We start from the raw sequence: 16209 nt of genomic DNA, 5'->3' as shown, positions 1-16209 counted from the left end.
AGGGTTCAAATGCGATTTTAAAAATATTCCTATTTAACAATGCAGACATGTTTCACATGCTCACTTCTGCCACAATCTACTTTTGTCGATCTTTCGACAAGATTTTCTATGGGATTTCCCACTTCTCAGAGGTGAACATCAGGGAATTCTTCCTCCTCCTCCTCCTCCTCCTTCATGTTCATAAAATAATATTGTGATCATAAAATAAAGTCATCGGAAGCAGTGTTAGAAAGTGGAGAGGCATTCACATAAATGCATGCTTTGCAGCCGGTGAAAGAAATGTTCTGCCATTAAACTGAATTGTGCTTCAGTTACTTTATTCAACTAGAAACTTTGAAAATAAGGAAATGTATCTGGTATTCCTATCTGATCAAAAAACACCAACGTTATTCTTTTAATGAATTCCCCCCTCCCCCCCCACACACACCAAAAGCAGTGTGTTACAATGAATCTTTGTTTTAACAAATGCGCTTTGCCAGTTTTGCAAAATATCTGCTACTGAGGGTGCATATACTAAAAGCAAAGGAAAATAATGATTGGCCAGAATCCTGCATAGAGTTAAACTGTTCTTAAAACTGGGCCTCCACAGCTGAGGCCAAACCAAGATGAATACAGTGGACACTCGGGTTGCAAACGTGATCTGTTCGGGAGGCACATTCGCAACCTGCAACATTCACAACCCGCAGCGCCATGTCTGCGCACGCGTGGGTTGCGATTCGGTGCTTCTGCGCATGCGCAAAGCACAATTTAGCGCTTCTGCGCATGTGTGAGTGCTGAAACCTAGAAGTAAGCTGTTCTGGTACTTCTGGGTTTTGATGCATCCGTAACCTGAAAACGCACGACCTGAAGCGTCTGTAACCTGAGGTATGACTGTACAACCATCTAGTCAAGCTGAAATCTCCCCCCACCCCTCTCTGTCTCTGTCTCTCTCTCTCTCTCTCTCTCTCTCTCTCTCACACACACACACACACACACACACACACACACACACACACACTTCACCAACCCATTCGCAGGTAACAAAATGGGGGGGCATATCAGCTGATTTTTCAAGACTGTGGGATTTAGAGGTAAGGGATCAATTTCATTAGGAAACTTCCTTGTGAGTTTCCTTCCCTGTACCATTAGATTTGCCAGTAGAAAGCTTAAAACCCCTTCCTTCCCTGCCCACCACCCTATCATCAACCAAATTCAAGCCAAAGATTTTCTAAGGGGAACTTTCTGCTCTGCATTTTCAGCCCATCATCCAGGTATGGTGGCCCACTGAAGTCTCAATATATCTCCTAATTTTACTGCCTCTCTGACTGCAAAGTGAGGGTATATCAGAACTGGCCAAATATATTTATTTTCCTGCTTGAGATAAAGGGCAGTATACAGTGGTACCTTGGGTTACATACGCTTCAGGTTACAGACTCTGCTAACCCAGAAATAGTACCTCGGGTTAAGAACTTTGCTTCAGGATGAGAACAGAAATTGTGCTCCGGCAGCACAGCAGCAGCAGGAGGCCCCATTAGCTAAAGTGGTGCTTCAGGTTAAGAACAGTTTCAGGTTAAGAACGGACCTCCGGAACAAATTAAGTACTTAACCCGAGGTGCCACTGTAATGCCCCTTCCCCATCCATGTTGAATGAACTGGCAGTTGAAACTTAGTTCAGCACTCAATAACATAAGAGCCTATTGGATCAATCCAATGGCCCATCTAGACCTGTATCATGTTCTCTCACAGCGGCCAACCAGATGCCTGTGGGAAACCTATTTAGAAGCATTACTATCTTTGACTATGGAAGCAAAGCACAGCCATCACAGCTAGTAGCCCTCTCCTCCATGGATTTGTCTAATAAAGCCATCTAAACTGGCAGCCATCACTGTCTCCCTCGGAAGCAAGTTCCATAGTTACCTATGGAACATGGTTAACATCTTGTTTATCTGTCCTGAATCTTCTAGCAGTAAGCTTCCTGGATGTCCACAAGTTTTAGTGATGGAATATCATCCTCTACCAAGCCTGAGGCAACAGATTCCTGGGTTGCTCCTGGAGAGTCTGTTGTGACAACAAAATGGGAATGAAGTTACTGACACAGGCAATGCACATAATTTAACCAAACCTCATTTCCCTGTCTTCCCAAACCAATTAGGTCAGTTTCTTTGGACATTTAAAGCTCTGGACTGTCTCACACTGGGCCAGCCCAAGACATTTTGCTACCTGAGGCAAAGGACAAGATGGCATCCCTCTCCATTCCATGTACAGAAGCCAACTAGACCGGTACAGTGGTACCTCGGCTTACGAACTTAATTTGTTCTGGAGGTCCGTTCTTAACCTGAAACTGTTCTTAACCTGAGGTACCACTTTAGCTAATGGGGCCTCCCGCTGCCGCCGCACAATTTCTGTTCTCATCCTGAAGCAAAGTCCTTAACCCGAGGTACTATTTCTGGGTTAGTGGAGTCTGTAACCTGAAGCGTCTGTAACCTGAAGCATCTGTAACCTGAGGTACCACTGTAATTAAATCGTACTGCAGTATAGGCAACTAACTGGATGGTGCCCACCATTGCTCTTCTCCATCACTGCAGGTTAGCTATGGGGGTACAGGACAGGCGATGTGGCACACAGAAGATGTCCAGGGGGCTCAGGAGAAATAGGGGGGCTGCCTCCATTGTCTCCCCGCATTTGCCACCTGAGGTGATTGCCTCTGTCTAATGATAGGGCTGGCCCACAACACACAAAATTATAGACCTGTGAAGTTTACAGCTAACAGGAGACTCCAGTCACCTGCTTTTTTATATAAGTACATTTTTCAGTGTAGTACCTTGGCAGCATTGTGGTTTACCAAGAAGCATACCTCATTTAGCTCTTATTTTTTAAGCCAACTGTATTTGAAAACTATGTTAGTATCTGGCAAATGCAGGGAGACTTCAGGAAAATATTAAAATCACTATGGGAGTGACAGGAAAAAATGGAGTGAGACAGATTCCTCTGGTCTGATCCTTTATGATTCTTTGCTGGTTATTGCGTATATAAATTTCAATCCCCTTGAACAAGTGGAGGAGGGGAGTCAGAGAGAAGCGCATGATTATCATATCACTCAAAGCAGCACAACTTTTAAAAAATCAGCTCCAATATAAATTCACTCTATATAAAATGACTTTTAATATTCTTTTTCTTAACATAAGTATTAAATTTTATATGATTAAAAATTTATTTACTTGCTCTTTTCCCTTAATTTGGATTTTTATTTGCTATTATTGCCGGTCCCATCTGATCTTGGCAAAAGGAAAAAAAAGGGAAACCCTCTCTTGCTGCACATTATAACACGAAAGGATGTTAAGACAAGAGCATGCCATTAACTGTGACACACTGTTAGGCTTTGAAAGTCAACTCTTTAAAAACTAAATTAAAAGTGACCTTCTCAACAGGGTGGGCATGGCCCATCATGCAACTCTGCGGCAAAAGGGGAGCCTGCGTTTCAATGGCTAGATTAGTAATTCTGTCAGAGGAGGCATGTGTAGGACAAAGCATCAAGTCCCGGTGTGTGGCCTTCATATTTAAGACCTGTGTTCAAGGTCCAGTTCTCAATGAGGACGTAAACCTGTGACTGGGCTGCTCCAGTTCACACTGCAAGTGGGGTTCAGTTTCTTCGTTGATGGGGGGGAGGCTCTGCACATAGAAGGGCTATAGCTCAGTGGTAGAGCGTTTGCTTAGCATGCTGAAGGTCTCAGGTTCAATCCCCAATCATAGAATTGGAACGGACCCCTGTGGATCATCTAGTAGTCCCACTCCCTGCCCCTACAGGGATCGAACCTGCAACCTTGGCATAACCAGCACCACACACTAACCAACTGAGCTATCCAGGCTATCCCCCATGGCATCTCCAAGTAGGGTTAGGAATGCATCCAGTCTGAAACCATGGAGAGATGCTGTCAGTCAACGTAGACACTAGTGAGCTAGGTGGGCCAATGGACTGACTAGGCATAAATAAGCTTCCTAAGTACAGAGTAGACACACACACACACACACACACACAAAGTAGGAATAACATTGTGTACAGCCCTTCTGTGCTTCACACAGACAGCAGAAGCCTGCCAATTATTTGTTCTCAGACAGCAGGGAAAAACATACTTCTTTTCCCCAAGTCATAAAACCAGGGGGAACGTTAAAAATTTATGTTTATCAAATAAAACACACAGCCTCCTCATTGTTCTGAAATCCTGGAGAGCAGCTGCCAGTCAGTGCAGAGAATACTGAACTAGATGGACCAATGTCCTGACTCGGTTTAAGGGGAGTTCCTATGTTCCTACACAGGGAAAGATTTGTTAAAGTTAGGAAAAATAAGGAGAAAATTGACAGGAAGGAAGAAACTGTGATGGGAAGAAAGCATAGACAATTTCAGGAGGTGCCAGGGGGCACAGAAAATTGGGTTGGGGTGGCACTCCCAGTTTCCCACCTGTGCTTTAAAATGTCCAGATCCGGATTCAGGCCTGGTAGTAGATGAGTCATGGCCATGGGAACCAACAGCTTTTCATCGCACTCTCGGGATTCTTGCGTGAAGCCTATGGCTTTACGCTTTCAAAAGAAATCAGCCCTCATGATTGAGGAGATAAATTTTAATGTGCTGTGCCAAGAATTTCCAAGGTGGGTTTCACCGGTGGCAATCTAATGATGCACTGCACACAGTTACCTGAGGAGTCACTGACATTATCATATCCTTCAAAATAGACGGCCCAGTGGATCTACATTTTCCTACCTGAGCAGTTAAGGAAGCCTCTGAAAGAGGAACAGGTAGGCCTATCAGAGATAATACCTGTGTAAGATGGCTCAGACTACAATGATATCCCTTGGGATATATAAGGAAAGCCCACAATATACACCACAGCCACTTCTTTGTCAGATCTCCCTCCCTCCCAAATTTCCTGACACATTTTACTCTGTTGGACCTCGCTATGGCCCACAATAGCATCCACCAAGAAGGGCCATTTGGAGCATAAAAATATGCTTTATTTCAGGTCAGACTATTTGTCCATATAGCTCATCTAGTCAAACAGTGGGGCCTAAAAGAGGCATTAATGTGGCCCCTACTGAACAGAACCTTCCTGTTGGTCTCAGATGTCATATGGCAACTACTATCCCATTGCAAATATCCCCTTCCTGGGCAAAGTCCTCAAGAGGGTGGTGGCTGGACACCTTCCGTTCCTGGAGGCTATGGATTATCTAGACCAGGGTTTCCCAAACTTGGGTCTCCAGCTGTTTTTGGACTACTAGTCGAACCATCCCTAGCTAGCAGGACCAGCGGTCAGGGATGATGGGAACCGCAGTCCAAAAACTTCTGGAGATCCAAGTTTGGGAAACGCTGACCTAGACCCATTCTAGTTTGGTTTCAGTCTAGGGTTTGGTCACACTGGTGAATTATCTTCTCCAGGAAAAACACAGATGGAGTCTTACCTTGTTGGTTTTCTTGGCTTTTTTCAGTGGCTTTTGGTGCCATCAGCCATGGTAAACTATCAGGTAGATTCTGCAGGATGAGAAATGGAGATATGTTGTTACAGTGGTTCCACTCCTATCTGCAAGGGTAGTTCTAGAACATGGCAGTGAGGGACATCCAATCTGTTCCACACCATTTGTGCCGTGGAATACCAAACAGTTCCGTCTTGTTCCCTGTCCTATTTAACATCTACAGGAAGTCACTGGGTGATGGCAGCAGGCGGGTTGGAGTTGAATGCAGTCAGCATGTTACAGTGGTACCTCGGGTTAAGAACTTAATTTGTTCTGGAGGTCCGTTCTTAACCTGAAACTGTTCTTAACCTGAAGCCCCACTTCAGCTAATGGAGCCTCCCACTGCTGCCGCGCCACCGGAGCACAATTTCTGTTCTCATCCTGAAGCAAAGTTCTTAATCTGAGGTACTATTTCTGGGTTAGCGGAGTCTGTAACCTGAAGCGTCTGTAACCTGAAGCGTATGTAATCCGAGGTGCCATTGTATTGACATTCAGCTCTATTTCCCTCTTTCGTCTGGGTCCAGAAAGTCTGTCCAGATGCTAGGCCATTGTCTGGATGTTGTACTGGGATGTATGAAGGCCAGTATAACAGATTCAGTCTCAACAAGACAAGGGCCCTGTGAATAGGTGGCTCTAATGTTGAGGAGTTAAGAAGACTTGTAATGCAGGAATCTCATGAAGGAGCAAGTGCTAGGGAGCCCTCCTGAATCAAGCTTTGTTGCTGGAAGCTCATGTTGTCTCCGTGGCTCAGAGTACCTATGGCCAACTTTGGTTGGTCTGCCAGACATTGCCATTCCTGGGCAGTGATAGCCTGACCACATTAATCCACCCCCCTCATGCTCTACATGAGGGTGCCCTTGAAGACAACATGGAAGCTACAGCCACTGCAGAATGTGGTGGCCAAGCTGCTAAGTGAAGCAACACAGAGAGCCAAATGACATTAGATTTAAAAGAATTGCATTGACTGCCAAGAAGCTCTGGGTCCAATTTCAAGGTGTTAGTGATGACTTACGGAACACTGAATTACTTGGGGCCTGGATAACTGAAGGGGCATCTCTATACACCGTTCTGCCCAAACATTATCAATAACATGTTGCTTTTATTCAGACTGTATGTGTACAGTGGTACCTCAGGTTACATACGCTTCAGGTTACATACGCTTCAGGTTACAGACTCCGCTAACCCAGAAATATTACCTCGGGTTAAGAACTTTGCTTCAGGATGAGAACAGAAATCGTGCAGCGGCAGCGGGAGGCCCCATTAGCTAAAGTGGTGCTTCAGGTTAAGAACAGTTTCAGGTTAAGAACAGACCACCAGAACGAATTAAGTTCTTAACCCGAGGTACCACTGTATTTTAATACTTATTTATTTCATTTATATCACCTTTTTCTCCAAGAAGCTCAAGGTGGTCACATGGTTCTCTCACCCATTTTATCCTCAGAACAACCATTTTAGCTCAGCTGGTAGAGAATGAGACTCTTAATCTCAGGGTTGTGGGTTCGAGCCCCACATTGGGCAAAAGATTCCTGCATTGCAGGGGGTTGGACTAGATGACCCTAATGGTCCCTTCCAGTTCTATGATTCTATTTTATGTTCAATGTGTGTTAGGTTAGGCTGGTCACCCAGTGAGCTTCATGGCTGAGTGGGTATTCAAACACTTGTTGCCCAGGCCATACTCCAAAATACTAACTTTTATACCACAGTGATTTTCTAGGTTTTGACATTTATATTGTCATTTTGTTTGGTAAACTGCTTCAGGATCCTTGGATAAGAAACTGACTCTAAACCACCACAACAGCAACCATGTAGATTTCAGTTAATAGGCTGGCTTCTGTTAGCGTGTCTATGTATCCACTGCCTGTAAGATGGGGACATTTCCCCTGCATCTCATTCATCTGAAACTTGACAAGTCTGATCCCTCGAAGTAGTAGCAGGAGGCCTGGGAAAAAATTATGCCAGCTGGATGGAAAACATAGATATTACTAGCAGCAGAAGAGTCTGCCGTTGGAAGCGATGGGAAATTAAAATTAATGGAAAGAATCAAAACCAGTGGGAATAAGGATGCAGTTTCAACAAATGAATAACAAAATGAAAGGCATTTTAACAACAAAAGCAAATAGAGTAGAATAGAATAAATAAATAAAATTCTGGCAGACCGCTGGCACTTGCACCACTCCTTCCATAGGAGTTTGATAGCCAGGGTTATACGAGAACTAAAAGGATGTTATTGTGCTACTCATAAGGTTAGGCTCTTTGGCCATCCCCGCTGTAAAGAAATGTGCAGCAATACAATGTACCTACTGAGTATTCCATTTCCCGGACTTTATTTGCTGAAATAGAAGAACGAGAGGAATCTGAACAACAGTAAATATCACATCCGAGGCATTAGAGAGTGGAAGAAAAGATTGACAACGTTAGCTCGACTCCTCCATCCTCCCCCTGCCAAAGCACAATTTAGTCTGTAGATAGATAGACTGAACTTCCGTAATAGAACTCCTATCTGCGGTAACTATCTAAGCATTTATACTTCACACATCACGGGTAGCTATCAGAGCAGTTGTGACTTCTGGAGCTAAAGGAAAATGCCTTGGGCCTGGAATTTGCAGCTGGAAGGAAAGAGAATAAAGAAGAAATAAAGAGAGAAATCAGATTCCAGGGTAGGAAAGAAGGGGTTGCATGTGTTGTGTGTCTTCTCAGTGTATTTCAAGTGTCCCATGGGATGTCCAGTTTGGGTGTTGTGTGGTGCCTCCATTTATGTGTGCATCTGTGTTTTGGGTGTCTGTGTTGATTATGTATGCGGTTGATGGGAAGTGTTATGGTTTATTTGGGTAGCCGAAGCCATTCAAAAAGCAAAATACGTAAAAAATTAAAACCAAGTGCAATACTCTGTTAAAATAATTATTAAAACAAGGCATTCTGTGGAATAAAAAGTTTCTGTGCTAAAAGAACTGGACTTCTCATCCCCACACACTTATCGCTTTAAAATTGCCGACATATAGGCAATGCATCGCCCTCACATGCACAGACTCTCTCTTCACAGAGAATTTGATGTTTGTGTCCTTCAACGGAATGCATAGACCTGAATCACAAAGCTTTGGTGAAAAAAGGAGACTCAGAACCCAATCAGATTCTGAAATCACCAGCTCCCATTGAGAAACTGTGTACTCCCAGGTGTTGATGGTGGAAGATCACGCACATAAAATTCAAGATGTTAAGGAAATTTCCCTGCCGTAATTGAATGTCTTTGTTTCAGTATGGTCTGAATGAACGTAACTGGGTGTAGAAACGTTGGCCACAATTCACTCAAATTAAAATTACACTCACAGACCAGCTTTAAATGTGTTTACTCAGAAGTAAGCCTTATTTTCAGGAGGACTAAAAAAAAAAAATCACAAATGGGTGTGGTAAGGTTGAGAAACTGAAGTTAAGACTGGAAAAGTGGGAAACAGAGAAACCGAAATGGAGAGATTCGCCCCTCCCTACTCTCAGGTTATCCTAGCTCTGCAGGAATTGAAGGGTTGTTGCAAATGGTGTAAAGATCTACACAATACCTCCCATCGCAGTATCTTGCCCTCTTGCCCTGGTACAGCTCCCTGCATTTTTAAAAGTGCACTAACTGGGAGCATGAAAAACTCTTGTGCAAACATGCCCTTGATATAACGACACAAATCCAAATTCAGAATGCAGCCCTTATGCTTTTTAAAGCAGACATATTTCACTGATTAGAATATATAGCCCCATTGTCATTACCTGTTTTAATTAAACTGTACAGTCTGAAACTTACATGGTGACAAATCATGCTAATTACGCATGCCAGAGTTACCTCCTGAGACTGGTCCATATGTTAGACTCTGCCGTTTATTGTTTAATTGACAGGGGCACTGTGGAAAGTTAGAAGCCTCATGTTTTCTACGGGATCACACTGCTAACTACAGAAACCTTGGTGCCGTTAAATGGAGGGGTGGGTTTTTTTGTTTGTTTCTTTCAGAAGCACTAGATAGGAGAAGTCCCTTGGTGCCTCCATTCCAGTGGCAAACACTTCACTGAGAGTTTGCTGAGAGAGTTAGAAGGTTGGTTGCAGTAGGAATAGCTGGGGGGGTGGGTCCGCATTTTAAACTGGGGGGAGCCTTAGGGCTGGGGGTCAAGTCTGCTCTTCTGCACTGGCGACTGGCCACACCACTCACCTGATCTACTTTTTCCCATCCCTGGGTGTTTTTGCATGGCTGGAGTATGTCCTTCAACTCTGATAATGCCTCTCGCTCGCTTGGACGGAGGACAGAGAAGGGTGTGTGCAGAGCATGTGCAGAAATTAGCCCACTGTACAAAGGTAAAACTCACACCCTCCAACGTTTCTCTGATGAAAATAGGGACATCCTGTTCCATCATCATCAACATCATCATCATCAGAGCTGCACTCTGGGCATCTTCCGACATATATAAAAACATAACTGTCAGGGGATGATTAGCTGCTTGTGCTTAAAATTGTGCCCCTTCAGAGTTTGTGCGGCCCCACAAACCTCTGTGTGTGACAGAGCTCCTCAGACATGTCTGCTCTAGTCACTAGTAGAGTCTGACAGTGGCTGCCTGCGGAAGCGCTTCCAGCAAAGAAGTTCCTTAACGGAAACGCGTCTCCTGGACTCACGACGTGGCAGCTTCCGGCGAAGCATGGGTCTCCCTGCAGTTGCTTCTGACACCTCCCCGCTATTTTCGCTGGATGTGTCTCTCACCCCTTTCTCTCCCCTGCTGTTTCCTGCCTGGGCTGCTGCGTCTCTCTCAGCATTACTGAGATCCTCCTCCAGAGACCCCTCGCTCCCCCTCCTTGTCCCTGCTTTAGCTGCTGACTCTCTCCCAGTCTCTGGGAGACCTACCAACTCCCTTTCCTCTGATGTCAGTTCCCTGACATCCACCTCCCCTCCAGGGCCCCCTTCTTCCCCGCCCCTACTCTCTCCTCTGGGCGGTGAGGAGCTGAAACCCCGAAAAGAATCCTCTTCATCTTCAGACGTCTCGAACATTTCCCTCCATCGGTCTTCGTTCCGACTCGCTGAATCCTCCTCCACCTCGGAATCAGAGAACCCCTCCAACTCTTCTTCTTCGTCGGTGGTGGCGAAGTATTCCCTCCGGAACCTCGCCACTGGCTGGGGTTTACGAGGGAATCTCTGATGAAAAGTTTCAATCAAAACCTCGTCATCTACATCCTCTGCCCTGACCCAGGTGTTTTCCGACTCCGGCTCCCCTTCCCACATTACCAAATACTCTACTTGCTCTCCCTTCCACCTGGAATCGAGAATCTCCGCTACATGGTAGCTGTGTTCTTTTTCCTCCATAGCTGGTCCCCTATTGACCCTCCCCTCTCTGTCCCCTATATACGGTGACAGCAACGACCTGTGGAACACTGGGTGCAACTTCATGTGGTTCGGTAACCGGAGTCTGAAAGCCACTGGGTTGACCTGCTGCGTGACTTCAAATGGGCCCAGCCTCTTGGGTCTTAACTTCTTACAACCTCCTTTGAATGGTAACCCTTGGGTGGACAGCCACACCTGGTCCCCCACCCTAATGCTTTCCCCTTCCCTTCTGGTTTTGTCTGCCTGCCTCTTATATTCCTCCTTTGCCCTGTTTAAATTAAGTTGGAGCTGGCGATGGATCGCTTCCATTTCTTCAACGAACTGTTCTGCGGCTGGAACGCTCCAGTTCTCCCCTTCCCCCCCTGGGAAGGCTCGGGGATGACACCCGTGATTAGCCAAAAAGGGGCTCATCCCCGTGGACACGTTCTCTGCATTGTTGTAGGCAAATTCTGCCAACGCCAGCTTCTCCACCCAATCATTCTCTCTGTCATTCACATAACACCTCAAATATTGCTGGAGGACACCATTAGCTCTTTCCGCCTGCCCGTTGGTTTCTGGATGACGGGCAGTTGAGAAATTCACCTCTACATGCAATAAGCTCATGAGCTTCCTCCAGAACCTGGAAGTAAATTGTTTCCCTCGGTCAGAAACCACCCTCAAGGGGGCGCCATGCAGCCTAAACACATTTTCCACAAACAATTTAGCGGTTTCTTCCGCTGTGACCGCATGTGAGCAGGCTATAAAGTGGGCCATCTTGGTTAACAGGTCTACCACAACCATGATGGCTGTTTTCCCTTTGGACCTGGGCAGATCAGTCATGAAATCTATTGCCACTGCCTCCCATGGCCTTTCCGGCGTGGGTAGTGGTTCTAATAAACCTGCCGGTGCCCGCCTCTCCCCCTTGGCTCGTTGGCATTGGTCACACCCTCTCACATACTCCCGCACATCTTCCCTGACCTTGGGCCACCAGAATTCCCTGGTAACCAGCCACATGGTTTTGTGTTGCCCAAAATGCCCTGCTGTGGGGCTATCGTGCAGTTGCTTGAGTACCTTTTCCCTCAATTCCCCTTCAGGTATGTATAACGCTCCCTTGTAGTACAACGCCCCGTTTCTCTCCTCAAAACCCCCGGGTTTGTCTCCCTCCCTCCTGAGACCCCTGAGTTTGTCCTGGGCGTATTCATCCTGCACCGTTCCCTCTACCAGTTCCCTTTGCCCCACCAATGCCGCCCCACACACCCAGCGGTCCTCGGGAATGACATGGGTCTCTTCGGGTGCACCCTCTCCCTCCAAATATTCAGGTTTGCGTGAGAGAGCGTCCGCCCTAACGTTCTCCGGGCCTGGTACATAACAAATCTCAAAGTTAAATTTGGAGAACTCCTGGGCCCATCTCAACTGCCGTTGGTTGAGCACTCGCGCAGTTCTCCAATACTCTAGATTCTTATGGTCCGTGCACACTTGCACCTTCTGTTGTGCACCAATTAGCAGGTGCCTCCATCTCCGGAAGGCCTCATGAATCGCAAGAAGTTCCCGGTCGTACACCGTGTAGTTCCTCTCAGATTTGTTCAGCTTTCGCGAAAAGAAGGCACACGGTCGCCACTCTGACCCCTCCTTCCCCGGCTGCAGAAGAAGCACCGCCCCTATGGCTCTGTCAGAAGCGTCTGTTTCGACCCTCAGCTTTTTTTGTAAATCCACATGTAGAAGTTGTTCATCAGAGGCGAAGGCCCTTTTCAGTTCCTCAAACGCTCGCTCCGCCTCCCCCGTCCAAACAAACTTCTTTTTACTGCTGAGACAGTCCGTGATGGGCGCCGTCAGGTGGGCGAAGTTTCGGATGAACTTACGATAAAAGTTTCCAAACCCTAGGAACCTCTGCACATCCTTCTTGGTCTTGGGTGTTTTCCATTCCAGCACCGCTTGAACCTTGCCGGGGTCCATGGCCAACCCCTTGTCTGACAAGCGGTACCCCAGGAATTCAACCTCCTTGGTATGAAACTGACACTTCTCCAGTTTCACCCACAGCCTGTTGGCTTGCAGCCTGCTCAACACTTCTCTGACGTCTCTCACATGTTGCTCCTCATTCTCCGAATACACCAACACGTCATCTAAGAAGGCCACGCAATTCTTGTAGAGCAAAGGCCCCAGTACGTGGTTCATGAAGGCTTGAAAACACGCGGAGCCTGTTTGTAATCCAAAAGGCATAACGAGGTATTCAAATGCCCCCAAAGGGGTGAACATGGTGGTCTTCCATTCATCCCCTTTCCTTATACGTATCAGGTTGTACGCCCCCCTTAGGTCCAGCTTTGTAAAAATCTTTCCTTTCCGCACCCTGGTCAAAATATCATCAATCCTGGGCATAGGAAAAGCCGCCGGCTCTGTCACTGCATTTAACCGCCGAAAGTCACATACCAGTCTCGGCTTGTCCGTGTGTTTTTTATCCACAAAAAACACTGGGCTACCCCCCGCTGCCTTGGACTCTCTGATGAAGCCTCTCTTCAGGTTCTTGTCAATGAACGCTCGCAACTCCTGCATTTCCCTGTCTGACATGGCATACAACTTGCCTACAGGAAGCTGTGCTCCAGGGAGTAAATTGATCTGGCAATCAAAGGGCCTATGCGGGGGTAGTTGTTCAGCTTCCTTCTCGCTGAACACGTCGCTGAGATCAGCATACTGTGGTGGCACCTTCCCCTTCCCCATTACTTCAGTCCCTGCCAGGGTGGCTTGGGCCCCTGCTGACCCCTTTTCCCCCCTGCAGTGTTCTAAGCAATGTGCTGAACCGAAGGAAACCACTCTTTGATGCCAGCCCACCAGCGGATCATGTAAGGCTAGCCAGCTCATTCCCAAAATAATGGGAGCACCTCCCAAGGTGGCCACATTAAACGCTATCAGTTCTGTGTGCCTTGCCACCCTCATTATCATTGGGACGGTCTGCAAGCTAACTCCTCCTCCCAACAGTTCCCTGCCATCGATCGTGGTCACCTGCAGGGGGTTGCTTAAAGGGATAGTCTGTATCTGATGTTCAGCAGCAAACTCCTTGCTCATAAAATTGCAGGAGCTGCCTGAGTCCAACAGCGCCTTTATTTTTAGGGGGTGTCCATTTTGCAGCTCTAGCGACACTTCAATCACTAGAGCAGGTCGAGGAGCTTCTGGCACGGGCACTTTCACTGCTCTTTGGCCTGGCTGCAGTGCCCTGACGGTGGCAACCAGGCGTTGGCTTTTACCTGCTCCGTTTCTCCCTGCTCTCCCCCCTCAACTGCTCCCACCATCCCTTGCCATTCCTTCCTCTGGGGGCAGACTCTGGCAAAGTGGCCTGGCTGTTGGCAGAGATAGCATTTCCGGGCTCCCTTTCCCTCCTTCTTCGCCCCCTCACTGGGCTTTGAAACTGCGCGCGCGCGGGCTGTTCCGATTTCCATCGGCTCTGCCGGCGGGAAAGCTGGCTCAGGAATGTCTGGAATGCGTAACTCCTTCCAACGTTCCCCTCTCCCTTCCCGCCTCTCCAAGGCTCTTGCCTCCTGGCGCGCTCCAATGGTCAGCGCAGATTTGGTCAGCTGATCCATAGACACCGCCCTGGGGCTCCTGGACAGCTCGTCTTTCACAGCCGAAGAAAGACCTTCTTCAAATAGCATCTGAATGGGTGCTGCCGATAAATCCCACCCCAATCTGTGAATCAGCATGGTAAATTCAGTCCAGTACTCATGGACAGATCTGCTTCCCTGCTTGCAAGCCATTAGCTGTCTGCGCACCACCCCTTCCTCAATATCGCTGGAAAACATGATATCCATTGCACGAAAGAATTTCATAGTGTCCTTTAGGATATCGTTGTGCGTTGCCATCAGGGGTCGAACCCAGTCCCGCGCCCCCTTCTCAAGATGCCCAATTACGAAAGCAACTCGCGATTCCTCATCAGGGAACTCATCAAACTGCACATTCAGGGCATATTGCATCTCGGTCCTAAAGGCATGGTAATCCTTGGGGTCCCCCCCAAACTTCTGCACCAATCCTGGTACCTTTCTGGGGAACTGAGTGGTTCTCCCCTTTTTGTCAGCATCCTGAGCCCTTCTCTCCTCGAGCCTCGCCGTCTGCAGCGCAAGTTGGACCTCCAGAGCTTGATACCTTTCTTCCAAGCTTGGACCAGCTCCAACCCCTGCCTCTCCGGTTCCGGCTGGGTTGCTCATGATGCTTTCTCCTGCACAGGCAGCGTACAAAGACTGTCAGACTGCTGTCAGGGGATGATTAGCTGCTTGTGCTTAAAATTGTGCCCCTTCAGAGTTTGTGCGGCCCCACAAACCTCTGTGTGTGACAGAGCTCCTCAGACATGTCTGCTCTAGTCACTAGTAGAGTCTGACAGTGGCTGCCTGCGGAAGCGCTTCCAGCAAAGAAGTTCCTTAACGGAAACGCGTCTCCTGGACTCACGACGTGGCAGCTTCCGGCGAAGCATGGGTCTCCCTGCAGTTGCTTCTGACACCTCCCCGCTATTTTCGCTGGATGTGTCTCTCACCCCTTTCTCTCCCCTGCTGTTTCCTGCCTGGGCTGCTGCGTCTCTCTCAGCATTACTGAGATCCTCCTCCAGAGACCCCTCGCTCCCCCTCCTTGTCCCTGCTTTAGCTGCTGACTCTCTCCCAGTCTCTGGGAGACCTACCAACTCCCTTTCCTCTGATGTCAGTTCCCTGACAATAACATAACATGAAACTTTAAAAACTCCCCTATACAGGGCTGCCTTCAGATGTCTTCTAAAGGTTTTCTTCTCTTGGGGGTCAAATAACTCCATACCTTTCAACAATTCTCCAGTGAAAATAGGGATATCCTAAGGAAAAGCGGATCATTCTGGGATCAGATCAGAAACCGGGATGGCTTCTGTAAATCCGGGACTGGAAAAATTCCTGGAAAATAGGGACCACTTGGAGAATCTGAAAATTTGCATCCATTGCTCTGTCCTCTTTTGCCTCTGGCCCCTCCCACTATTGGGATGTGGCCCCCAGAATGTTTCTCAGATGGGAATGTGGCCCTTGGTCTGAAAAAGGTCCCCACCCCAGAGCTCATGCATGGGCATCTAAAGGTGTTGGCCAGGCAGCCTGCTAAGTTTTGGGGATGGGGTCAGGAGCAGGGCCCCCACTCCCTAGTAGTCTGGTAATGCCCCTTTTATTTGAGTAATCTAGAGGGTGCAGATAGAGGACCTAAAGCATTCCACTTATGCAGAGAATTATGCTTTTAAGTGGATGTATTTCCAAGAGAGGATTCAGTTTTATCGCCAAAGTGTTGCGTCGAGCATGCTTTTAATCAGCGCTCTCTTATCTGCAGACCACTGCATGTTGTCCTTTCCCAAACCTAGGCTCTTCTCCCTCCCCACCAGGCACCCGCCCTGTGCATCCTTCCCCCAGAGATTAATGTGCCC

General features: G+C 47.5%; 1 long non-coding RNA gene across 16 annotated transcripts in view; it reads right to left on the bottom strand.

Moving 5' to 3' along the window:
- Nucleotides 1-16209, bottom strand: part of LOC309541472 — a 101848-nt gene that overhangs the window by 67733 nt on the left and 17906 nt on the right. For 15 of the 16 annotated variants that reach the window (XR_014223712.1, XR_014223713.1, XR_014223714.1 and 12 more), the window contains exon 2: nucleotides 5431-5500. This is a non-coding gene — a long non-coding RNA (uncharacterized lncRNA). Of the gene's footprint in view, nucleotides 1-915; nucleotides 2038-5430; nucleotides 5501-16209 lie in introns of those variants that run through there. The other variant, XR_014223718.1, reaches the window with a different exon arrangement.

This window comes from Podarcis vaucheri (genome assembly GCF_965113315.1).
Source record: "Podarcis vaucheri genome assembly, chromosome: 10".
In the NCBI taxonomy this organism is placed as follows: Eukaryota; Metazoa; Chordata; class Lepidosauria; order Squamata; family Lacertidae; genus Podarcis; species Podarcis vaucheri.
The sequence above is the reverse complement of the archived record's forward strand: the minus strand, read 5'-3'. Positions and strand labels throughout refer to the sequence as shown.